Below are 19,668 nucleotides of genomic sequence, written 5' to 3' on the forward strand. Positions count from 1 at the left end.
AATCTACATATGTAGTAAATACTAAGATAACAGGGTATTTATAGAGGTATTTGCCAATTCCCTAGAATAGGTTATTCTAGAGGTAAGCCCCTATTCCATATATAGAGAAAAGTATTCATTTACCAAGAGTCTGGAAACGTTAGAATGCCCTAAAACAGGGCCCCCAAACCCCAGGCCATGGACCAGTACTGCAAGCAAGGACAGTACAAGCAAGGCATCATCAATATTTATAGCCACTCCCCATTGCTTGCATTACCACCTGAGCTCTGCCCCCTGTCCGTTCAGCAGTGGCATTAGATTCTCATAGGAACATGAATCCTACTGTGCACTGTGCATGCAAAGTATCTAGGTTGTGGTCTCCTTGTAAGAATCTAATCCCTGATGATCAGTCTCCCATTAGTCCCAGATCAGATCATCTAGTTGCAGGAAAACAAACTCAAGCCTCCTACTAAGTCTACATTATGGTGAGTTGTATAATTATTTCATTATATATTACAATATAATAATAATGGAAATAAAGTGCACAATAAATTTAATGCACTTGAATCATCCCAAAACCACCCCCACCCCCGATGCCTAGAAAAATTGTCTTCCACAAAACTGGACCCTGCGGCCAAAAAGGTTGGGGACCACTGCCCTAGAACTGAACCACGGGCTTGTCTCCTCTGGGAAATAGCATAAAGTATTATAATTCCCAGGCCAAATTACTCCTGTGCTCATATTAGAGACAAACCAAATTTTTACCTGAGACCTACAGCTTCCCACTAGATGACCCATGACTGGGGCAATTGTTCCTGAAGGCACTAAGGATTATGCTGTGGGTCTTTGTCTTAGCTTTTTTGTGTTGCTATAACAAAACACTTTAGAATGGGCATTTATAAACAACAGAAACTTATTTCTCACAGTTCTAGAGGCTGGAAGTCCAAGATGGAGGCACCGGCATAGTCTGTGTCTGGTGAGGGTCCAATCTCTCCTTCTAAGATGGCACCTTGTTGTTGCACCTTGGGAGGGGACAAATGCTGTGTCCTCACATGGCGGAGGAACAGAAAGGCAAAAGGGGAAACCTAAATTAGTTCCCTCCAGCCCTTATATAAGTCACTAATCCATTCATGAGGACAAAACCCTCAAGACATAATCATTTCCCAAAAAGCCCCTCCTTATATTACTATCACAATGAAGAGTAAGTTTCCACATAAATTTTGCAGAAGACACACATTCAAACCATACCAGCCTCAACCTCCCCACTCCATTGCTCCCACATCGTAGTTAAGTCTGGATAGATACTCTAACCTGTATCCAAAAGTGAAGAGACGAGGACTCAGGTGAGGACCCAGGTGAGCACTCTCTTCATAAAACCAGAATAAAAGGCATCTTAGACATGAACGCATCCAGAGTTCTTCTCTTTACAATCAAGAAAACAAAAACCAAGCAAATTTGGACAATGGGTTTACATCCAAACTACACAAGGTTCAATTACATTGGAACCCAGGATCTCTGACTTTTTTTGTTGTTGTTGTTCTGTGTCCTGTACATGAAACAATGATGACTTTCAAGTCTCCTTGATAGCAGAGGAACTCTAGATTTCAGAGAAGCTGCCTGATTTTTATGGATGAATATCCATTCACCCACAATAAGAAGTGTAAATTTTGTCTCTGTTCCAAAGTTTGATATCTAATTACCGTCAGGAACTGAGTTGGACAGTGCGAGCTGACAGGTGTTCATGTGGCCAATTAAGACAACACGCCAAGCTGAAAGTAACCATTAAGCTTTTGTTCACTGACTGCAATTGTATAAGCAAGAGGCCAACAGGACAAAACACCAGCTCCCTCATGTTCCATTTTCCCCACAGAACAGCTCCAGGGGGATCATCAGATGGATCAACCCAGAATGGGGGATTCACTGACTGCCTTAGGAATGGGAGATGAGTTGGGGACAAGGAGTGGAAAAGTACTGAATATTGAGTCACAGTGTCACAATGGAGACAAGTGTCTTGATAAGGAGACCTCTGAAAGGAGGTGTTTAAACTAGGAATGTAGAAATGCATAGGAGCATGGCCAGTCTGGGAGGCACTGTGTCCTTGATTGCAACTGCCTTCAGACCATGCACCAATTGTGGTGTGGGAAGGACAGCTTCCCCCATGAGGCCTGCCACATAAAGCCTTTGTAATCGCCTGTGGTTGGGACAGAAAGATCACTGGTAGAATTTTGACCTGGAGTCAGCCTCCTCAATGACATATGGTGACATACCTGTCCCCAGATGTGTTCACAAATAGTCTATAAATCCTTATATATGACATTTGCTTAATGTATATTTTAAGTACCATAGCTGACTATAGTCGGAATAAAGCTAATTATCACCAAATTTTCTCCACAGTAAATTGTCTTCTCATCCATCATAAGGGTCACAGTCAACACTCCTCTAACAAAAGATAGGTTAGCAAGAAAAAAGCATAACAAATTTATTTCAAGGTTTTATGTGACATCAGAGTCAGAAATGAAGACCCAGGGAAGACTATTTTTATGCTTAGGCACAATGAAAAATGGACAGCCATGAACAAATGTGATTGGACAAAAAGGTAGGATCCAATGGTAAGAGACAGAAGGGGAGACCTAGCAAGGCCTGTCTGTTCAGATGCTTCTTGGCCTCTCTGTGTAGCATTCCTTCCTCCCAGGTATGGGACGGGACCCCTCTGGAACAAGGGTCTTATGACCTACAGTAAGATAAAGCAGGCCAGGGAATTTCTTTATGGCCAACTCCTACACAGAAAGACAGGAGGAGGTTAGAGTAATACTCCTGGGTTTTATTACTTGCTTTGGGGAGAATGGTTCCATTTTCTATGATCCACCTTACGGAAGATAAATTCTAGTTTCCATGACTTGCTTCAAGGGAGAAAGAAGGATGGAAGACAGGATGATGGGAAAGGTCAGAAAAACCTTGGTTCTAAGGTTGCTTCTAAGGCCTTCCAACCTCCTTTGGTTAAAAGTACTCGGCGGCCGGGCGCGGTGGCTCAAGCCTGTAATCCCAGCACTTTGGGAGGCCGAGACGGGCGGATCACGAGGTCAGGAGATCGAGACCATCCTGGCTAACACAGTGAAACCCCGTCTCTACTAAAAAATACAAAAAACTAGCCGGGCGACGAGGCGGGCGCCTGTAGTCCCAGCTACTCGGGAGGCTGAGACAGGAGAATGGCGTGAACCCGGGAGGCGGAGCTTGCAGTGAGTTGTGTTCTGAGCCCCAACACCACCAAAGATGCTACAATTAGACATCATTATGCATTAATGTGCCTGCTTTTCTGTGCTCTAACACAGAGCTGGACACAACTGTGAGAACTCACTCAATAAATACATGTTTAGATTTCTTTTGTTTGTTTTGGTTACTATAAAGATCTGAATATAATTAATGGTGTATTTCCTTTGCTTGCACTATATGGCTTTCAATTTTACCTATTAATTTTATTATCCTATTCATTGTATTGGTTTTAATTACAATCTCCTCAAATCTTTCTTGGTAGAAGTAAATGTGGTAGAAATGAGTAAGATAATTGAACACAGATTATTACAGTAAATACAGGTCAATTGGAATGTGAAATGCTATGGCTACTCCCCAAGGAGATTTCATCCTAAGAAAAGACATTCCAGATACTGTAGATAAATCCCTCTTCCCTATTCCTGCCTCCAAACCCCACCTGCTTCCCTGCCCTCAACACATTTCCTAAACTAGGACAGGTACATGTGGGAAAAACCAAGTGGAAAAGGGAAGCAATTCACAGCCTAAACCAAACCAAACCATGTTTCCACCCATTTGTTGGACTTTTAAAAACTTGCTAAAGCAAATTTAATTCTGCAAATGTGTATTTTAAAAGGTCAGGTATTGAATGTGGGATGGAAATTGCACTGCCATGCAAGATTGAAGTGTTGTGTGAAATTGCAACAATTGTGCCCATTAACAGAAAAAAATATTCTCTGTAGGGTCTCTTTCCAGTACTGAGCCTTGGTTAGCTGACAGTACTGGAATGTGCTAGCCAGGGTACTCTGCTGCCATGTTACCTGCCACATCTTCAAAGCTGGAACATCACCAGCTATGCCTTCCTACATTCAGTGTGTTTACATACCTTTCTCTATCAAAATAAACACCATGCAGAACGTTAACAGACTGGATTAAAGTGGAAATAGGCATGAAGCTGGGGGCAAGCATTAAGCATCATCTTTCTGCTTCTCCCCAGCTGTATCACAGGCTTGGAACACTTTAAATAGGCTTGAGTGGAAAAGATATTAAAATTAGCTTTGAATTTTCTAGAGTTTTTTTTTGTTTTTGTTTTTGTTTTTGTTTTGTTTTTTTTTGCTGATTTCAGATACTTCCAGGCATTATTTAAAAGTAGACTCCTGGTCTTTTCTCTCCCTGTGTTTCTTCTCTTTTCTTTTCTTTTGATAACTGATTTAAAAGTTCTTTCTACTACCTTGCTCACTTTTTTTCTTACCATTCCCTTTACCATTGTTTTGACCTTTCTCCTATCTAGCTCAGTCTGCTTTTTGTATGCAGGCAGCCAACAGGATACAAACTGTAAAGTATGTTTGGCCTGACTTACTGTTTCCTTTCTGCATGCTTGGATGTAGAGAATAAGAATCTAAAAGCATAGGTTTTTCCAGCTTCTGAAAAAAAAATCCATGCTATACAGGTTAGCCTAAAATTTTTAAATGAATGCAGTTGTCCTATGTTATACTTTAGTCACAGACCCTTTGAACAGAGCCAAATCCCAGCTGCACCAATGTCTTCTTGGCTGGATATGAACAGTGCCATTGCCTGGGTTCTCATTGCTTTTCTGGCCCAGATCAGCAGATCTTCCCACACCCACACCCAGTCCTGCCCTTCTCCTGGAGTGTAAGGCAGGAAATAATAAGGCCTGAATAAGGAAATAAAGGCCAAGACACTATTTTAGTGGCCTTAGACTCTTCATCAACCAGCAACACTAATGGCCCCTGGTTTCCTTCTAGCCGTTCTTCAGGACCATCAGTAGCACAGTCACTGCTTCAGCCTCTTTTATTTGTGCACACACACAAAAAAATTATCCTAAATGATTGCTCAGTGAATTCTGCTTTCCGTGTGTTTCTTTTACTAAGAAGGACAAAATACATACATGAGGGAAATACATTGCCATCATTCACCCATGACTATATAAATGAATATTATGGAATATTTGCAATGTATTAGGATTAACTGTAGGATTATCTTTTTCAAAGGAAATGTACTAAACTTAGTCATAAGCAATGAGTCAGTCTCATTCCAGAAATCATTCAGAGGTGCCATAGAGCAAAGGTAACAAGAACTTCTTCATGGAAATATGCCAAAAACAATATATAGTATAAGAAACTACTCCAGACTATTTTATGCCTAAATGTAAATAATAAGAGCAATATTATAAACTGTGGAAAAGAAGAAACTTAAATGATAGTGCTAGTAAATGTTATCCATCCCAGTAGAACTACAACTTGCCAAGGCTTAGGGAGAAACTGTGTAACTGCTACTGTTACTAATAAAGAGGAGGGAATGGCATTTTCATGCAGGCAGACATGCTATCTATATATGTATGTGATATCAGGAAGCAAGGAAGACAGACAGCGTCATCCTTATAGTAAGCATCCAGGAAAACAAGGTTCACAGACAGGGCCTTGGAATCTATGCTTCTTCCCAAAAAGAAGAATCAGTTTTCCATTTGAATCTGCCATCAGGACACTTATTATCCCACTAAGAATAATTGCCTTAGTCACAATGAGGCACATAACACAAAGGAACAAGGGAAACAGCAACCAGTCTCAGGTTTCAAGATCAAATCAAAGCAGTGTGGTGAATAGGGCAGGGATTTCTGCCTGTTTTGTTCATTGATATGTCCTAAGTGCTTATAATGGTACCTGAACATATTAAGTGATCAATAAATATTTACTAGATGAATGCATGGTGAATGAATAAGCAATGATTCAACATTATTCACACTGAAGGATGAACTATTTCTTGGAACATGTAAGCATTGGACATTTTGCAAAATTTTTCAAAGTGTGGTAAGTAGCCTCCTTTGTTTGCTATTCAACTACCAAATATTTCATCTAAAAATATATTTAAAGCAAGGACATAGTATAGTTCATGTCTTTGAAAAAAAAATAATAAATAAGTATTCTGGATCTACTATGTGCAAATCATTGTAACCTGTAAGGGTATGAGCTCTGATATAAGAAGCGAATCACAGGTATGAGACAAAAGAGAAATGATATACACAAAAGATGATGAGCAGATTTTGGATACCACAAAGAAACAAAAATGACCCTTGTTTTAACCATCTGGGCCTTGGTAGGTAGTAACCAAAATCTCATATCGGAAACCTACTCTTCCGGTTTTAATATTTTTTCTACTTGGTTAGATTGTATCAGTGAGGATTTGGTCAAGAAAACAGAAAATCACTCTAGGTATTTCAAGAAGGAAGGGATTTAACACAGAGAATTAGAGCCCTTACACAAAACCACTGTCAGGACCAGGAGAAGAAAAGTCAAGGAAGCTCTTCATAGTTTTCAGGACATCAGGAAATTCAGAGATCAGAAGAAACCTCTGCTAATGATCTCAACTTCCTGCAGCCCCAAAGTGGGTGATTTCCAGAAGAATACCTAAAAACTTCGGGCAAAGTCTCATGTCTGCTCTTTGCTGAGTTTGTTTATCTGCTTGCCCACAACTGCTGAGTCAATGATGGCTTCTCTTTTGCCTTCAGTTCTACTCCAAATCTCAAGGAGTGCCCTCCGTACATGGAACTTGAATTAGAAATCTGGTGACAAAGCAGTTTGGAAAATATAATTCCCAGGCTTCCAGATCCTACAAGATAAGGGGGAAAATAGATGGGAGTAGGACTGTTGCTAACATTCCAACAAAACTCCAGCACAAAGATTGAGGTTAAGTCTATCATCAAATGTAAATGGTTTTCATCCATCAGATGGACTCAGTCACTCTCCTATGGAAGTTTTGTTGTTGTTGTCTTCCTAAAACTCTCATATTTGGGCGGGCATGGCAGTTCATGCCTATAATCCCAGCATTTTGGGAGGCCCAGGCAGGCAGATCACCTCATGTCAGGAGTTCAAGACCAGCTTGGCCAAAATGGTGAAACCCCATCTCTACTAAAAATACAAAAATTAGCCAGGTATGGTGGTGGGTGCCTATAATCCCAGCTACTCGGGAGGCTGAGGCAGTAGAATTGCTTGAACGTGGGAGGCGGAGGTTGCAGTGAGCCAAGATCGCACCACTGCACTCTAGCCTGGGCAACAAGAGCGAAACTCCATCTCAAAAATAAATAAATGAATACCCTCATATTCAAGAACCCCTCTAGTATCATCACAGAAAATATATGCACTGAGTGGAACCTACTGACTACTGTTTTGTTGTCCAGAATGGACAAAACCTTGTAAGCAGTTTGCAGACTTCTTGGGGAACTGTATTTCAGTTAACCTTTATTTCCACTAGAGTGTGTTGTCTGATGCTCTAGGAGGACATGACAACCTGGGGAGGAAAGAGTGGATATTTTCAGGGAAGGTATGCAGGGGTGGATTAAAATTTAGTAGGTTCTCTGAGCAGAACAAACAGCAGTGGGCCATCAGTGCAATGGAAACAGCATGTGATAAGCCTCCACAAGAATTTAACAGAACAGGGAACATGAGTCTCTCTCAACTCCTTTGCATGTTTTCTTGTATCCACTCAATAGACCTTCACTTTAAGTTCTCTTTTTGGTTAGTGAGATCTGTTGGGGAAAAATGGCATACTCTAGAAGTAGGACTAAGGAGAAGACAGAGAGTAGAACAATATACTGGGGTCATATTCCTCTCATTTAAAACAACACAAAACAAAAGGATAGTTTTCATCAGCCCTCCCAACGTGAGGCTCCCAGTTGAGTCCACCTGGCAGTGCAAGGAAGAGTAAGCATAAACCACCTCACCTCCCCGCACGCCCTGGCCACTCCCTTGCCCTCGGTTTCTCTCTCCACAAGGGAGATTCCCTGGCCACCCAGGCTGTGAGCAGTGTTCTGCTCTGGAGGGAATGCCTCTGGGAACAGGATTATGGCCCTGTAACCCTGCCCTCCCTCTTCTCACTGATTGCCTTGGGCTAGGGAGTGCTGAAAACCAAGAACAAGTATCAGGTTCTTATTTTGATGCCTAAACTAAGAAAAATACTCTTTTATCTTTTTCTCTCCAATTCTTAGGGAGTTTTTATTCTGTAAGTACAAGGGAAACTCAGACTCCAAAAAGCCACCTAGGAAGATGACCCAGGGCCAGCCCAAGAATCCACACCCTGTTCTCTCCAGCACATAGAGCAGTAACTGTACCAGAGGGGGTAGCCAAAAGCAACATGTGGTTGTGCAAGGAAAGAAAGAGTGAGAAAATGCATTAAGATTTTTCAGATGCTGCTTCTTCACTGAGTTCCCTCACTAAAGGGAGTGAAGATAAGTACCTGAAGAGCAAAAATACATTTAGAACTAGTCAAAGCACTAGAATCCTGTTTTATAGGGCAAGGATGTAGAAAGGACAGAGAAAGAGAAAGAGAGAGAGACAGAATGAATGAGAGACAGAGAGAAAGGAGAAAGAGAACTTTAATTTTTTTCAAGCAAAACTAAAATCTTGGCCAGGTGCCGTGGGTCACACCTGTAATCTCAGCACTTTGGGAGGCCGAGGCTGGTGGATCACTTGAGGCCAGGAGTCCGAGACCACCTGGCCAACATGGTGAAACCCCGTCTCTACTAAAAATACAAAAAAAAAAAAAAAAAATAGCCCAGCATGGTGGTGGGTGCCTGTAATCCCAGTTACTTGAGAGGCTGAAGCAGGAGAATCGCTTGAGGCCAGGAGGCGGAGGCTGCAGTAAACTGAGATCATGCCACTGCACTTCAGCTTGGGTAAAGAGCGAGACTCTGTCAAAAAAAAAAAAAAAAAAACTAAAATATCTAGTATGAGGAATGAGGAAGACTACGTTAGTTGCATACACTTCCATACACATTAGCAGCACATAGAAAAGACTGAAAATAAGTTGATAATGTTTTTCTTTTCAGTGTGTTCACGTTCCCAACCTGAGGGGTGGGGTGCTTCAGTTTATGTTTTTCCCCACTGTATAAAATGTGGAATGTAATTAAGGAGGAATCATTACTGGACTAGTCCTCCCCTTATATTAATTCCCTATAATAATGAATAATCAGTTATAAAGGGAAAGGGATTAAAATTAAAAGGCTAAAACTATAGGTTGAGCAAACATAGCCACAATTATGTCATTGTAATAATAACTTTCCATGAAGCTAATAGATGCTACATGGCAAAATATATTATTACAAACCCAACTGTCCCCAAATTGGAAAAAAAATAAATATATGAGGCCTAAAAACTGCTGGATTATTTTGAGTAAGAATTAGACTCAAAATGAGAAATGCAAATGAAAAGTACTACTTCTATATCTCTTTAATTGACTGGTACTCTCTGCCATCAGATTTACCACCCCATCAGCCTGCATGAAACTATAAAACCTAGAAAAATGGCAAAGCTAGAGAAAAATTCCAGCAGATGTATTTTGGAAACCTGATTTTTTAAAGCTCCTCTCTGAAATAAATCTCTAAATGTCACTACTTTCAGAATGCATCAAACTAGAGAATTTCAAAATAGCTTTTTTTTTTTTTTGAGAATTGCCCAGGACAAGGTTATACAAGTGTCTTTGATAAAGCCTATCCTAACATACCAGAAGCATTTCTGAACTGTTGAATCATCACCATTGAAACAAAATCGTACATTCAGAAAAGCAGGTTTTTCTCCTGCGCTTTTTCCTCCCTTTTTGTGGGGGCATGCAGGAGCTAGGGTCTCTATCCTTCTATCACCCTGCAGACCACTGCAGCCTTGGCCTCCTGGGCTCAAGCAATTCTCCTGCCTCAAAGTGCTGGGCTTACAGGTACGAGTCACTGCACCAGTCTTCCTTTCATTGTTGATGACAATTTCAAGATGATTTTCAGCTTCGGTTTTTCTACACTGTGTTTTCCTTCAGGGACTCTATTGAAGTTTTTTTTTTTTTTTTTTTTTTTTTTTTTTTTTTTTTTTTTTTTTTTTTTTTGAGACGGAGTCTCGCTCTGTCGCCCAGGCTGGAGTCTGGAGTGCAGTGGCCAGATCTCAGCTCACTGCAAGCTCCGCCTCCCGGGTTCCTGCCATTCTCCTGCCTCAGCCTCCCGAGTAGCTGGGACTATAGGCGCCCGCCACCGCGCCCGGCTAGTTTTTTGTATTTTTTTAGTAGAGACGGGGTTTCACCGTATTAGCCAGGATGGTCTCGATCTCCTGACCTCGTGATCCGCCCGTCTCGGCCTCCCAAAGTGCTGGGATTACAGGCTTGAGCCACCGCGCCCGGCCTCTATTGAAGTTTTATAGGGGAAAAGTCTTCATTGTCCAGGACAGTCTCCAACATTGTGCAAATTTAATATTCCTGGTCCTTGTTCACTAAATCAAGTAACATCTCCCAAATGCCTACCAGGAGAGTGGAATTCATGGAGTTGGGAACCACTATAGTGCAAATGCATGTTTCTATATGGACAACTGCTGTTTATCATAGCCCTAAAGGCAATTTACACTTCTTGTGGCTGGGACACCACATTTTGTAATCATAATGCAGATTTTCCCTAAGCGTGTATACATGTCTATTCAAGACATGGTTCCTTCTGAACAGATCCATTCTTACTATTCAACATGACTGTGGCTATTTCATGTTTTCTTTTTTTTTAATTGCATACATTTAAAGTTTATAATTATTTGTGTTTTCTTATCTTATTTGAAGACATGAACAAATATGGAAGTAGAATTTATTTAATTTTTTAAAGAGATGGGGTCTCTCTGGAGCTCAGTGATACAATCACGACAGCTCACTATACCTTGAACTCCTGGCCTCAAGCCATCCTCCTGCTTCAACCTCCCTAGTAGCTAGGACACACGCCATCACACTCAGCTAATTTTTTTTCTTTTTGGAGAGATGGGTTCTTGGTCTGCTGCCCAGGCTGGTCTTGATCTCCTGGCCTCAAGTGATCCTCCCGCCTCAGCCTCCCAAAGCACTGGGATTTCAGGCATAAGCCACAACACCAAGCCTGGAGGTAGAGTTTAATGTGTTTGTTTCACCTAGGAGTTCAGTCCCAGGTTGTTATCAACCAAGCCCTGTTCATATTCTAGCACTCTCTCATCTGAAATACAGGGGAAAGTGTTTCCCAGATGTTGCTATTGTACCAATTATATCTTCAAGAAAAGAACTATCAATTCTAGTGGAAGAAACTATTTTTATTCATTGAGATCTTTTCCCAGCAATATATGTGGTGTGTCCATTCATTGGGTTGACTTCAGAAAGCCTAGAAGAGGACTTCTTAGGCTCAGATATATTTTCCAGAAGGAAAGCTAAATAGCCACCCACTAGACAACCAGGAGAAACTGCAGATTAGGAAGAAAGTGAGCCACCCTGATGTCACTTAGACCTCATCTCATTGATCCTGCTAAGGCCTTCACAAGCTATGTTTTAAACATTTGTGTCTCTTATGATCATGATCCTGTCACTTCTCAGATATTACTCCTTAAGAATCTTCCATTATTCCAATTACTCAGCATAAAGACAGAAAATAAGCAAATGCTTAATTCCCTATGATATTTGGAGAGAGAAAAAAAACTTTTCTTTCTATGCACAGGTTATGATTTTGGCATAACAATAAAACACATTTGAATAACACTGCAAAAAATGAAAAAAATTACCTTCAATTCCACTTAGCTCCAAAAACTATTTTCTATTTTTTCCTATACTTTCCTGATTGTATTGAAATTGCAATCATAATTTACAATATACTTTTAAAAAACACCATATTGCAAACATTTTCTGTCTTCTTACCTTGCTTACAGTTATTATATTTGATGGTTGAATTGCAGTCCCTCTTTTCGATACATTATAATTTACTGAACTATTCTCTTATTTTTAAATATTTAATTTTTTTCTGTCAGGTTTTTTTTGGTATTACTGATAAAAACATCTGTCCTACATCTGTCAAAATATTTCCTTAGGAAAAATTCTCTGAAGTACTATTACTTGGTCAAAGCAATATTACAAAGTAGTATTACAAAGGTCATCTTTGTAGCCTTTACTAAATGTTATCCTATCCTTCAAAAGGTGGTTATGCCAACTTGAAATGCTCCTTGCTACATATCCATATCCAAACTTTACCTTCACCTTGGGTAACATAAAATAGTAACTCTGAATTGCATTTCTTTGGTTACTAACAAGCACACCCTTCCTTTGGTTAAGCTACACTCTAATTCCCTCATCTCTCTTTTGCAATTCTTTTGCAAAGCTGAGCACGTAACAATTCATGGCTTATTATCGCCTCCATCTAGAGTTAAGCCAAATTGAAGAAGAATACTCAAGGAAAACAGAGAAAAGATCATTTACTGTTTATTTGGATGAACATTTTCCTGACTTCTTCCTATGTGGTAAAGAAAAGAAAAGCTCAAATATTTTGTGAAAAGCCTACATAATAAGTTAATATTCCTTTGGCCGCACAAAATAGAAATTTACTCTAGTTAACCACAAGAGGAAAAAGAATTTACAGAAAGTATATTGGTAAGTCTAATAGAATATAAAGGAAAAGGTCTGGGTCATATGGCCTGCCATTTAAGATGTATTTTACTGCCAATAACAAAAATTCTGACTAACAATGGCTTTAAGAATAAAGGTATTTATCTGGCAAAATAACATTCTAGATATTTTGAGTCTGGTTTTGCCACTAAACAATGTAATCAAGGAGCCAGACTTTTTTCATGCTTTCATTTAACCAGACTCAATGTGTCAGTCATTCTTATGGGTGGTTGCCTCATAGCCACAAGATGGTTGCCTTAACACCAGCATGCCATTCAAAACCAGGAAGCAGGAAGCAGGGGTGGTGGCTAGGGCAGAGAGAAAGTTCTCATTATTTCCCTTTTATTTTTCAAGGATCAGTAAGCATTTCCCAGAGAGCCCTCAGCAGACTTCCCGTCATGTTTCTTTAGATAGAACTGGATTCATAGTTATTACTAGATACTTTATAATTATCATTAGATAGAACTGGGCTATGGCTTTATGACGATCCCTAGACTAGAAGTTGGGCCCATTTTCCAGGAAATCAAGGAATCTTCAGCTGATACTAGAGGGAAATCGTGGTGTCTGGTAGTGAATAAGAATGGAACTGAGTCTCTTGGTAGGTAACGATCATGTGTGCCACAGGTGCAAACCAGGGAGTTTGTGGATCTTTCTTTCTTACACTATGGGTTTTCATCAGCAAGAAACTCAAATCTCTTTTTTTCTTAGGTCAAAACTCCAGATTTCTAAGAGAAGAGTCTTATGGCTCTGCTTGGCTTATCAGAGAGAATCACAAAGTGGAGGCCTTGCTTCTGGTGCCTCTTCTGCACTCCAGCCTGGGCGACAGAGCAAGATTCCATCTCAAAAAAAAGGAAGAAAGAAAGAAAGAAAAAGAAAAAGAAAGAAAGAAAAATTAGCACAGTTCTTTGTGTGTTTTTCTTATAGTCTAGAATGGATAAGAGATACGAGTAAATAAGCAACAACAACATGCCCTTCATCCTTGATAGGAATCCATGTGTTCAGTGAGGGTTTGTGTCAGTGGCATGCCTGCACTGAGTGCCTCAAAGGCAGTATTCCACAGCTAACATGAAATGTGATGTTTGTAGGGTAGCATTCTCTTTGAGGGTAAATACAAATTCCCGGGAAGCTGAAGAAGTTAAGACATCAGTTAAGATGTCACAGCTGGGAAACGGAACAGCATCGACCCTCAAAAAAATAGGAATTGTCTTGAGCCAGAAATAAACACCATGGACATCCCATACATCTAAGCTAAATGAAGTATCATCCAAATATATTTATTGATGATATAGTTTGGATCTGTGTCCCCACCCAAATCTCATGCTCAATTGTAATCCCCAATGTTGGAGGTGGGACCTGGTGAGGAGTGATCGGATCTTGGGGGTAGTTTCTCATGAATGGTTTAACACCATCCCTCTGGGTGCTGTTATGATAGTAAGTGAGCTCTTGTGAGATGTGGTTATTTAAAAGTGTGTAGCACCTCTCCCCTCCCCCTGCTTTCTCCTGCTCCTGCCATGTAAGATGTGTCTGCTTCCCCTTTGCCTTCCACCAGTTTCCTGAGGCCTCCCCAGAAGCTGAGCAGATGCATCATGCTTCTAGTACAGTCTGTAGCCAATTAAACCTCTTTTCTTTATAAATTACCCAGTCTCAGGTATTTCTTTATAACAATGCAAGAATGTACTAATACAATTTAACTTCCTAACTTGTATAAAGAATTGTACCAAATCCTGTGGAGACACAATGTGTAAGCCTTGGTCCTTGCCCCAAAAGAGACTGCAATTTGAGGAGATTCCTGGTGTAACAATACCACAGGAGCAGATGAATCCTAATTTTAAGGTACAGACAATAAATGTTTTTCCCCTAGTAAGCTTTGTTGACAGTAACAGGACCAAAACTATGTTAGGTGGAGGAAAGGCCTGGAATTGTTTAATCCACTCAACCAGCCCTCATGTAACCAGCCATGCCACAGCTCTTTCTCAGTCACCCAATACCCTAAGGTCATGGTCTCTTCTGATGCAGGCTATTTTGGTGGTGTGGGCCAACAATATGGACTTACACGTTGCCTCAAGAAACTCTGTTCCCATCAAGCAGCCTCCATCTTCCTCGCCTTCTCTTGCCTTTTAATTAAAGACATTCAATTTAACTCTTTTACCCCCACCCCATGCTCTCATTTTCAGAGTGGCTAATAAAAACTTGATTATTAGGAGCAAAGGTTTTTAAAACTTCTTTTATAGCCACAAAACAAGAACACAGTATAAGATAGAGGATTCTGCTACTGGTCTGCTGTGAGATAAGTAGCAAGTTACTTTCTATGCTGAAAAATTACTTAAGGAAAAAAGAATATGATTAGTCTCTTTCCCACCTTTGCAACCAGGTTCGTGATAAGGATTAGTGAAATAGTCCCCAAAAAACTTGGTAATATTTTACAAAATATTTTATGATAATGTACAGTCCTATTACAAAAATATAACAGAGTTTAAATTGATTTGTTATATATTCTTTCTTCTTTAGAGAGCTAATAGCCTTTCAGCTAGAAAATCCAATTACTGAAATCTATATAATTTCTCTTGGTCATTGGAGAATTCAATAACACCATAAATCTAATTTTTAAAAAAATGTTCACACTGTAAATGAATTACAGTCAGCAGGACTAAGATCTAATTGGAAATGCTGGAACCATCTGAGATTACTTATGAGCCAAAACAAATTGCTTCAACCAAACCAGACTCCCAAAAGCCTTGGAGCAGTATTTGCGTTGAAAATTTGGTTAATATTTTTATTTCCAACTTAAGCATCCAGATATGGATCCATTATTATCACATAGAAGTTCTTGTTTATAAATCATTAAAGGCTATTCAGGACTTTCCACAGGAAGCAGACCCTTAGTAACAGGAAGAATTTGTAAAACTTTCTATTTTTTGGAAAAAATAATAGAAGTCAAGAAAAGGGGAATGCACTGTAAAGAATTTCCCATATACTAGACTATATTATTCCAAAGGCAGCTGAAAACCTCCTTCTTTGTAAAGTTTTCCTTGATCCCATAAATTAGCGATTAAATTCTCTGTGTTGGAGACTACCAAGGCTAAAATTTTCACTCTCTTTCTAGTATTTATTTGAATGACTTATATTATTGATAGTTATTTATCCATTAATCTTCCTCATCAAAGTTATAAGTTACTTGGGAAACAACAAGTTCTTTCACATTTTTTACTCCTTCCCACCCCCACCAGTGTCTCCTACTGTGTGTCAGGTATTGTGGTAGGGGCTGGAGAGAAGATGGATAGGAAAATCATCACAGTTCCGGCCGGGCGTGGTGGCTTGTGCCTGTAATCCCAGCACTTTGGGAGGCCGGAGTGGGCGGATCACAAGGTCAGATCATGACTATCTTGGCTAACACTGTGAAACCCCGTCTCTGTTAAAAATGCAAGAAATTAGCCAGGCGTGGTGGCACACACCTCTAGTCCCAGCTACTCAGGGGGCTGAGGCAGGACAATTGCATGAACCTGAGAGGTGGAGGTTGCAGTGAGCCGAGATCGCACCACTGCACTCCAGCCTGGGCAACAGAGCGAGACTCCATCTCAAAAAGAGAAGAAAGGGAGAAAGAAAGAAAGGAAGAAAAAGAAAAGAAGAGAAAAGAGGGAGGGAGGGAGAGAAGGAGGGAAGTAAGGGAGGGAGGGAGGGAGGGAGGGAAGGAAAGAAAAATTAGCACAGTTCTTTGTGTGTTTTGCTTACAGTCTAAAATGGATAAGAGATATGAGTAAATAAGCAACAACAACATGCCCTTCATCCTTGATAGGAGTCCATGTGTTCAGTGAGGGTTTGTGTCAGTGGCATGCCTGTACTGAGTGCCTCAAAGGCAGTATTCCACAGCTAACATGAAATGTGATATGTTTGTAGGGTAGCATTCTCTTTGAGGGTAAATATGAATTCCTGGGAAGCTGAAGAAGTTAAGATGTCAATTACTAGTCTTTGGTAAGAATCATGTGAGCTTCACATGCAGGCTGTAGAGGCATTAAACTGAAAAGGGCCCCTCAAGGTATCTTGAGGATTTGGAGCAGGGGGTAGGAAACTCTGGTTTCCTCCAACTCCCCAGATTTGCTGACTAATGCTTTTAATGAATGTCTTTCTACATATTCCTAAAGATAATTACTTACCCTAACATGTATGTGAGCTTCATCATTCCTGAGGAGTTCAATGAACTCCTGTGGATGTGCCTTGCATGAAAGGAAATCCGGGAAACTATGGAAACACAAAGCCAGAACACACAACCTAGTTTCAACACCCATTCAACTCAATTGTAAATAAAAATGTATCTGAATTTGAAAAAAGGGGGATACAGATACACAAAGAAAATGAAAATGTAAATAGCAATTGATTCATTCATTCAGCTGATAGTTATTGATGACTCTTTACATGTATCATTTTACAGTTATGATATCTGCAGCTATTTTTTAGTTTGGGGATTGGTAAATCTGGTAAATACTGAGACTGCTGTTGCTTCCTAGAAACTTTACCTGTACCATGGATAAGCTGTAGATGAAGGTGAAGTAGGAGAAGATAGAAAGGCTAATTCTCAGGTTTAATCAGCCTGTGGTCTTCTCACATATTGTGAACAGAAAGAATACTCTTCCAGTTGTACAAACCAGTGCAAGAGCCAGAGAGGTTGTTAAGAAAAGTAATGTTTTGAGACAAATGTACTAGAAATCTTCAAGGAATAAACTGACGAGAAGTAAATTATCAAATTCTAAGCCAGGCCAGGCATAGTGGCTCATGCCTGTAATCCCAGCACTTTGGGAGGCCGAGGCGCACAGATCACTTGAGGTCAGGAGTTTGAGATCAGCCTGGGAAACATGGCAAAATCCCATCTCTACAAAATACCAAAATTAGCCAGGCATGGTGGTGGGAGCCTGTAATCCCAGCTACTCAGGAGACTGAGGCAGGAGAATTGCTTGAACCCAGGAAGCAAAGGTTGCAGTGAGCTGATCACACCACTATACTCCAGCCTGGGCGACAGAGCAAGACTCCATCTCAAAAAAAAAAAAAAAAAAAAAAAATCGTAAGCCAGTGTGAAGTAACTCTTACATTATTTCAACTAACATATGCCTACTGCTTCAAAGCAGCTTTCAGTCCTCATCTCCCAGCCCAACTTCTCAAAGGGATACAACAGAAGACATAAACACATACAGAGATTTCCAACCTGGATAAGACGGCATGCTGTCATTTCTTTCTTCTCAACTATAAACTCTAGGAAAGGTATGAGAGACAACCAAAGGACAACTCGGAAACATGGTTGGAAGGCAAGCTGGTCTGGGACCAGCAACAACATGGTGGCAGGGCATCTGTTATCTCTGCTACCCAACGGAAGGCCATCCAGGCCTATCATTTCCGAACTCCCTGCCTAGCAGTGGAAGGCAGCACCTTAGGCCTGTTCCTCCCCTTTAACAGCATGAGGCAAACCCAACTCCACAAAGGAAACCATCAATTGGAAGCCATGTGGCTAGGGGAGGCACTTTCCTTCCCTGCAGGGTCTGTGACCTGGCTTTTCTGCCAAGAAAGACTGAGGTAAGTGGCAGAAACAGAAAGACCTAGTGACCGCAAACAACCCAATTCAGGAGGCCTCTTTATTCCCATGGGCCAGGACTCCTTTACCCAGAGACACAGAAGCAGCCAGGAGGTACTGACAGGGGCATGTACCCCATCCTTCCTCACCAAGAGTCAGTCACTCAGCATCCAGATCTGGGGACAACCCTTCCATTCCCTCAGCCAGCACCAGCAGGAAGTAATGGGAGCCTGATATCAGGAACATCTGATAAATGCAGCAGAGCAAAATAATAGTGCAAAGGCTCTGGAAAGTAAACTGCCATTGGAACCACTGCTCACAAAACTAGGCCAGGACCTGCATGATCAACCTGAACAGAGTGAATTCCAGCTTAAGCAAAAGACTTAAATGAGACCTGGAGTCTCCTAACATAATTGCCATAATATTCAGGACACAGTTAAACATCACTGTCATACGCAAAAACCAAGAGAATCACAATTTGAATACGAAAAAGACAATCAACTGCTGCCAACACCAAGAAAAAATATGAGGTAGGAATTATCTGACAAGGATTTTAAAGGATACATAATACAAATGCTTCAACCATCAATAAGAAATTCTCTTGAAACAAAAAAATTAACAGAAACTCTCAGCAAAGAAACAGAAGTTGCTTTTTAAAACAAACCAACTAGAAATTATAAAACTGAAAAATTCAGTAACAGAATAATTATTTTTAAACTCAGTGGATGGGCTCAATAGTAGAGATGACAGAGGAGAGAGGCAGTGAACATAAAGCAACTCCCTGTGGGACAATAAAGAAAGATCCAACTTTCTTTCCTTTTTTAAAAAGAACAGAGTCTCACAATGTTGCATCTCACACTCCTGGGCTTAAGTGAGCCTCCTGCCTTGGCCTCCCAAAGTACTGGGATTATAGGCATGAGTCAACACTCCAGGACTGAAAGGTACAACTTTCACACCACTGTAGTCAAGTAAGGATCAGCTGAAAAAGTGTCAGAAGAAATAATAACTGAAAATTGTTTTAATTTTGTGAAAGACACAAGTCTACCCATAAAATACAATCTTCAAGGTGTAGGGCTAGGCTGAGTTCTTAGACTTAACACCAAAAGCACAACTCATAAAAGGAAAACTTGACAAATTGACTACATAAAACTTAAAAACTTTTGCTCTGTGAAAGCCCACATGAAGAGAATAAAAAGACAAGTTACAGAGGAGGAAGAATATTTGAAAACCACATACCTAATAAAGGCCTAGTATCTATGATATATAAAGAATTTTCAAAACTAAACAGGAGAAAAACTATCAAATATCTAACTAGAAAATAGGCAAAAGACATGAACAGGCATTTCAGAGAAGAGGATATACAGATGGCAAATAAGTACCAAAAAAAAGTGCTCAATGTCATTAGCTATTAGGGAAATGCAAATTAAAACCACAATGAGGTATCACTACATATCTATCAGATTAGC

This window comes from Rhinopithecus roxellana, chromosome 2 (genome assembly GCF_007565055.1).
Source record: "Rhinopithecus roxellana isolate Shanxi Qingling chromosome 2, ASM756505v1, whole genome shotgun sequence".
Classification (NCBI taxonomy): Eukaryota; Metazoa; Chordata; class Mammalia; order Primates; family Cercopithecidae; genus Rhinopithecus; species Rhinopithecus roxellana.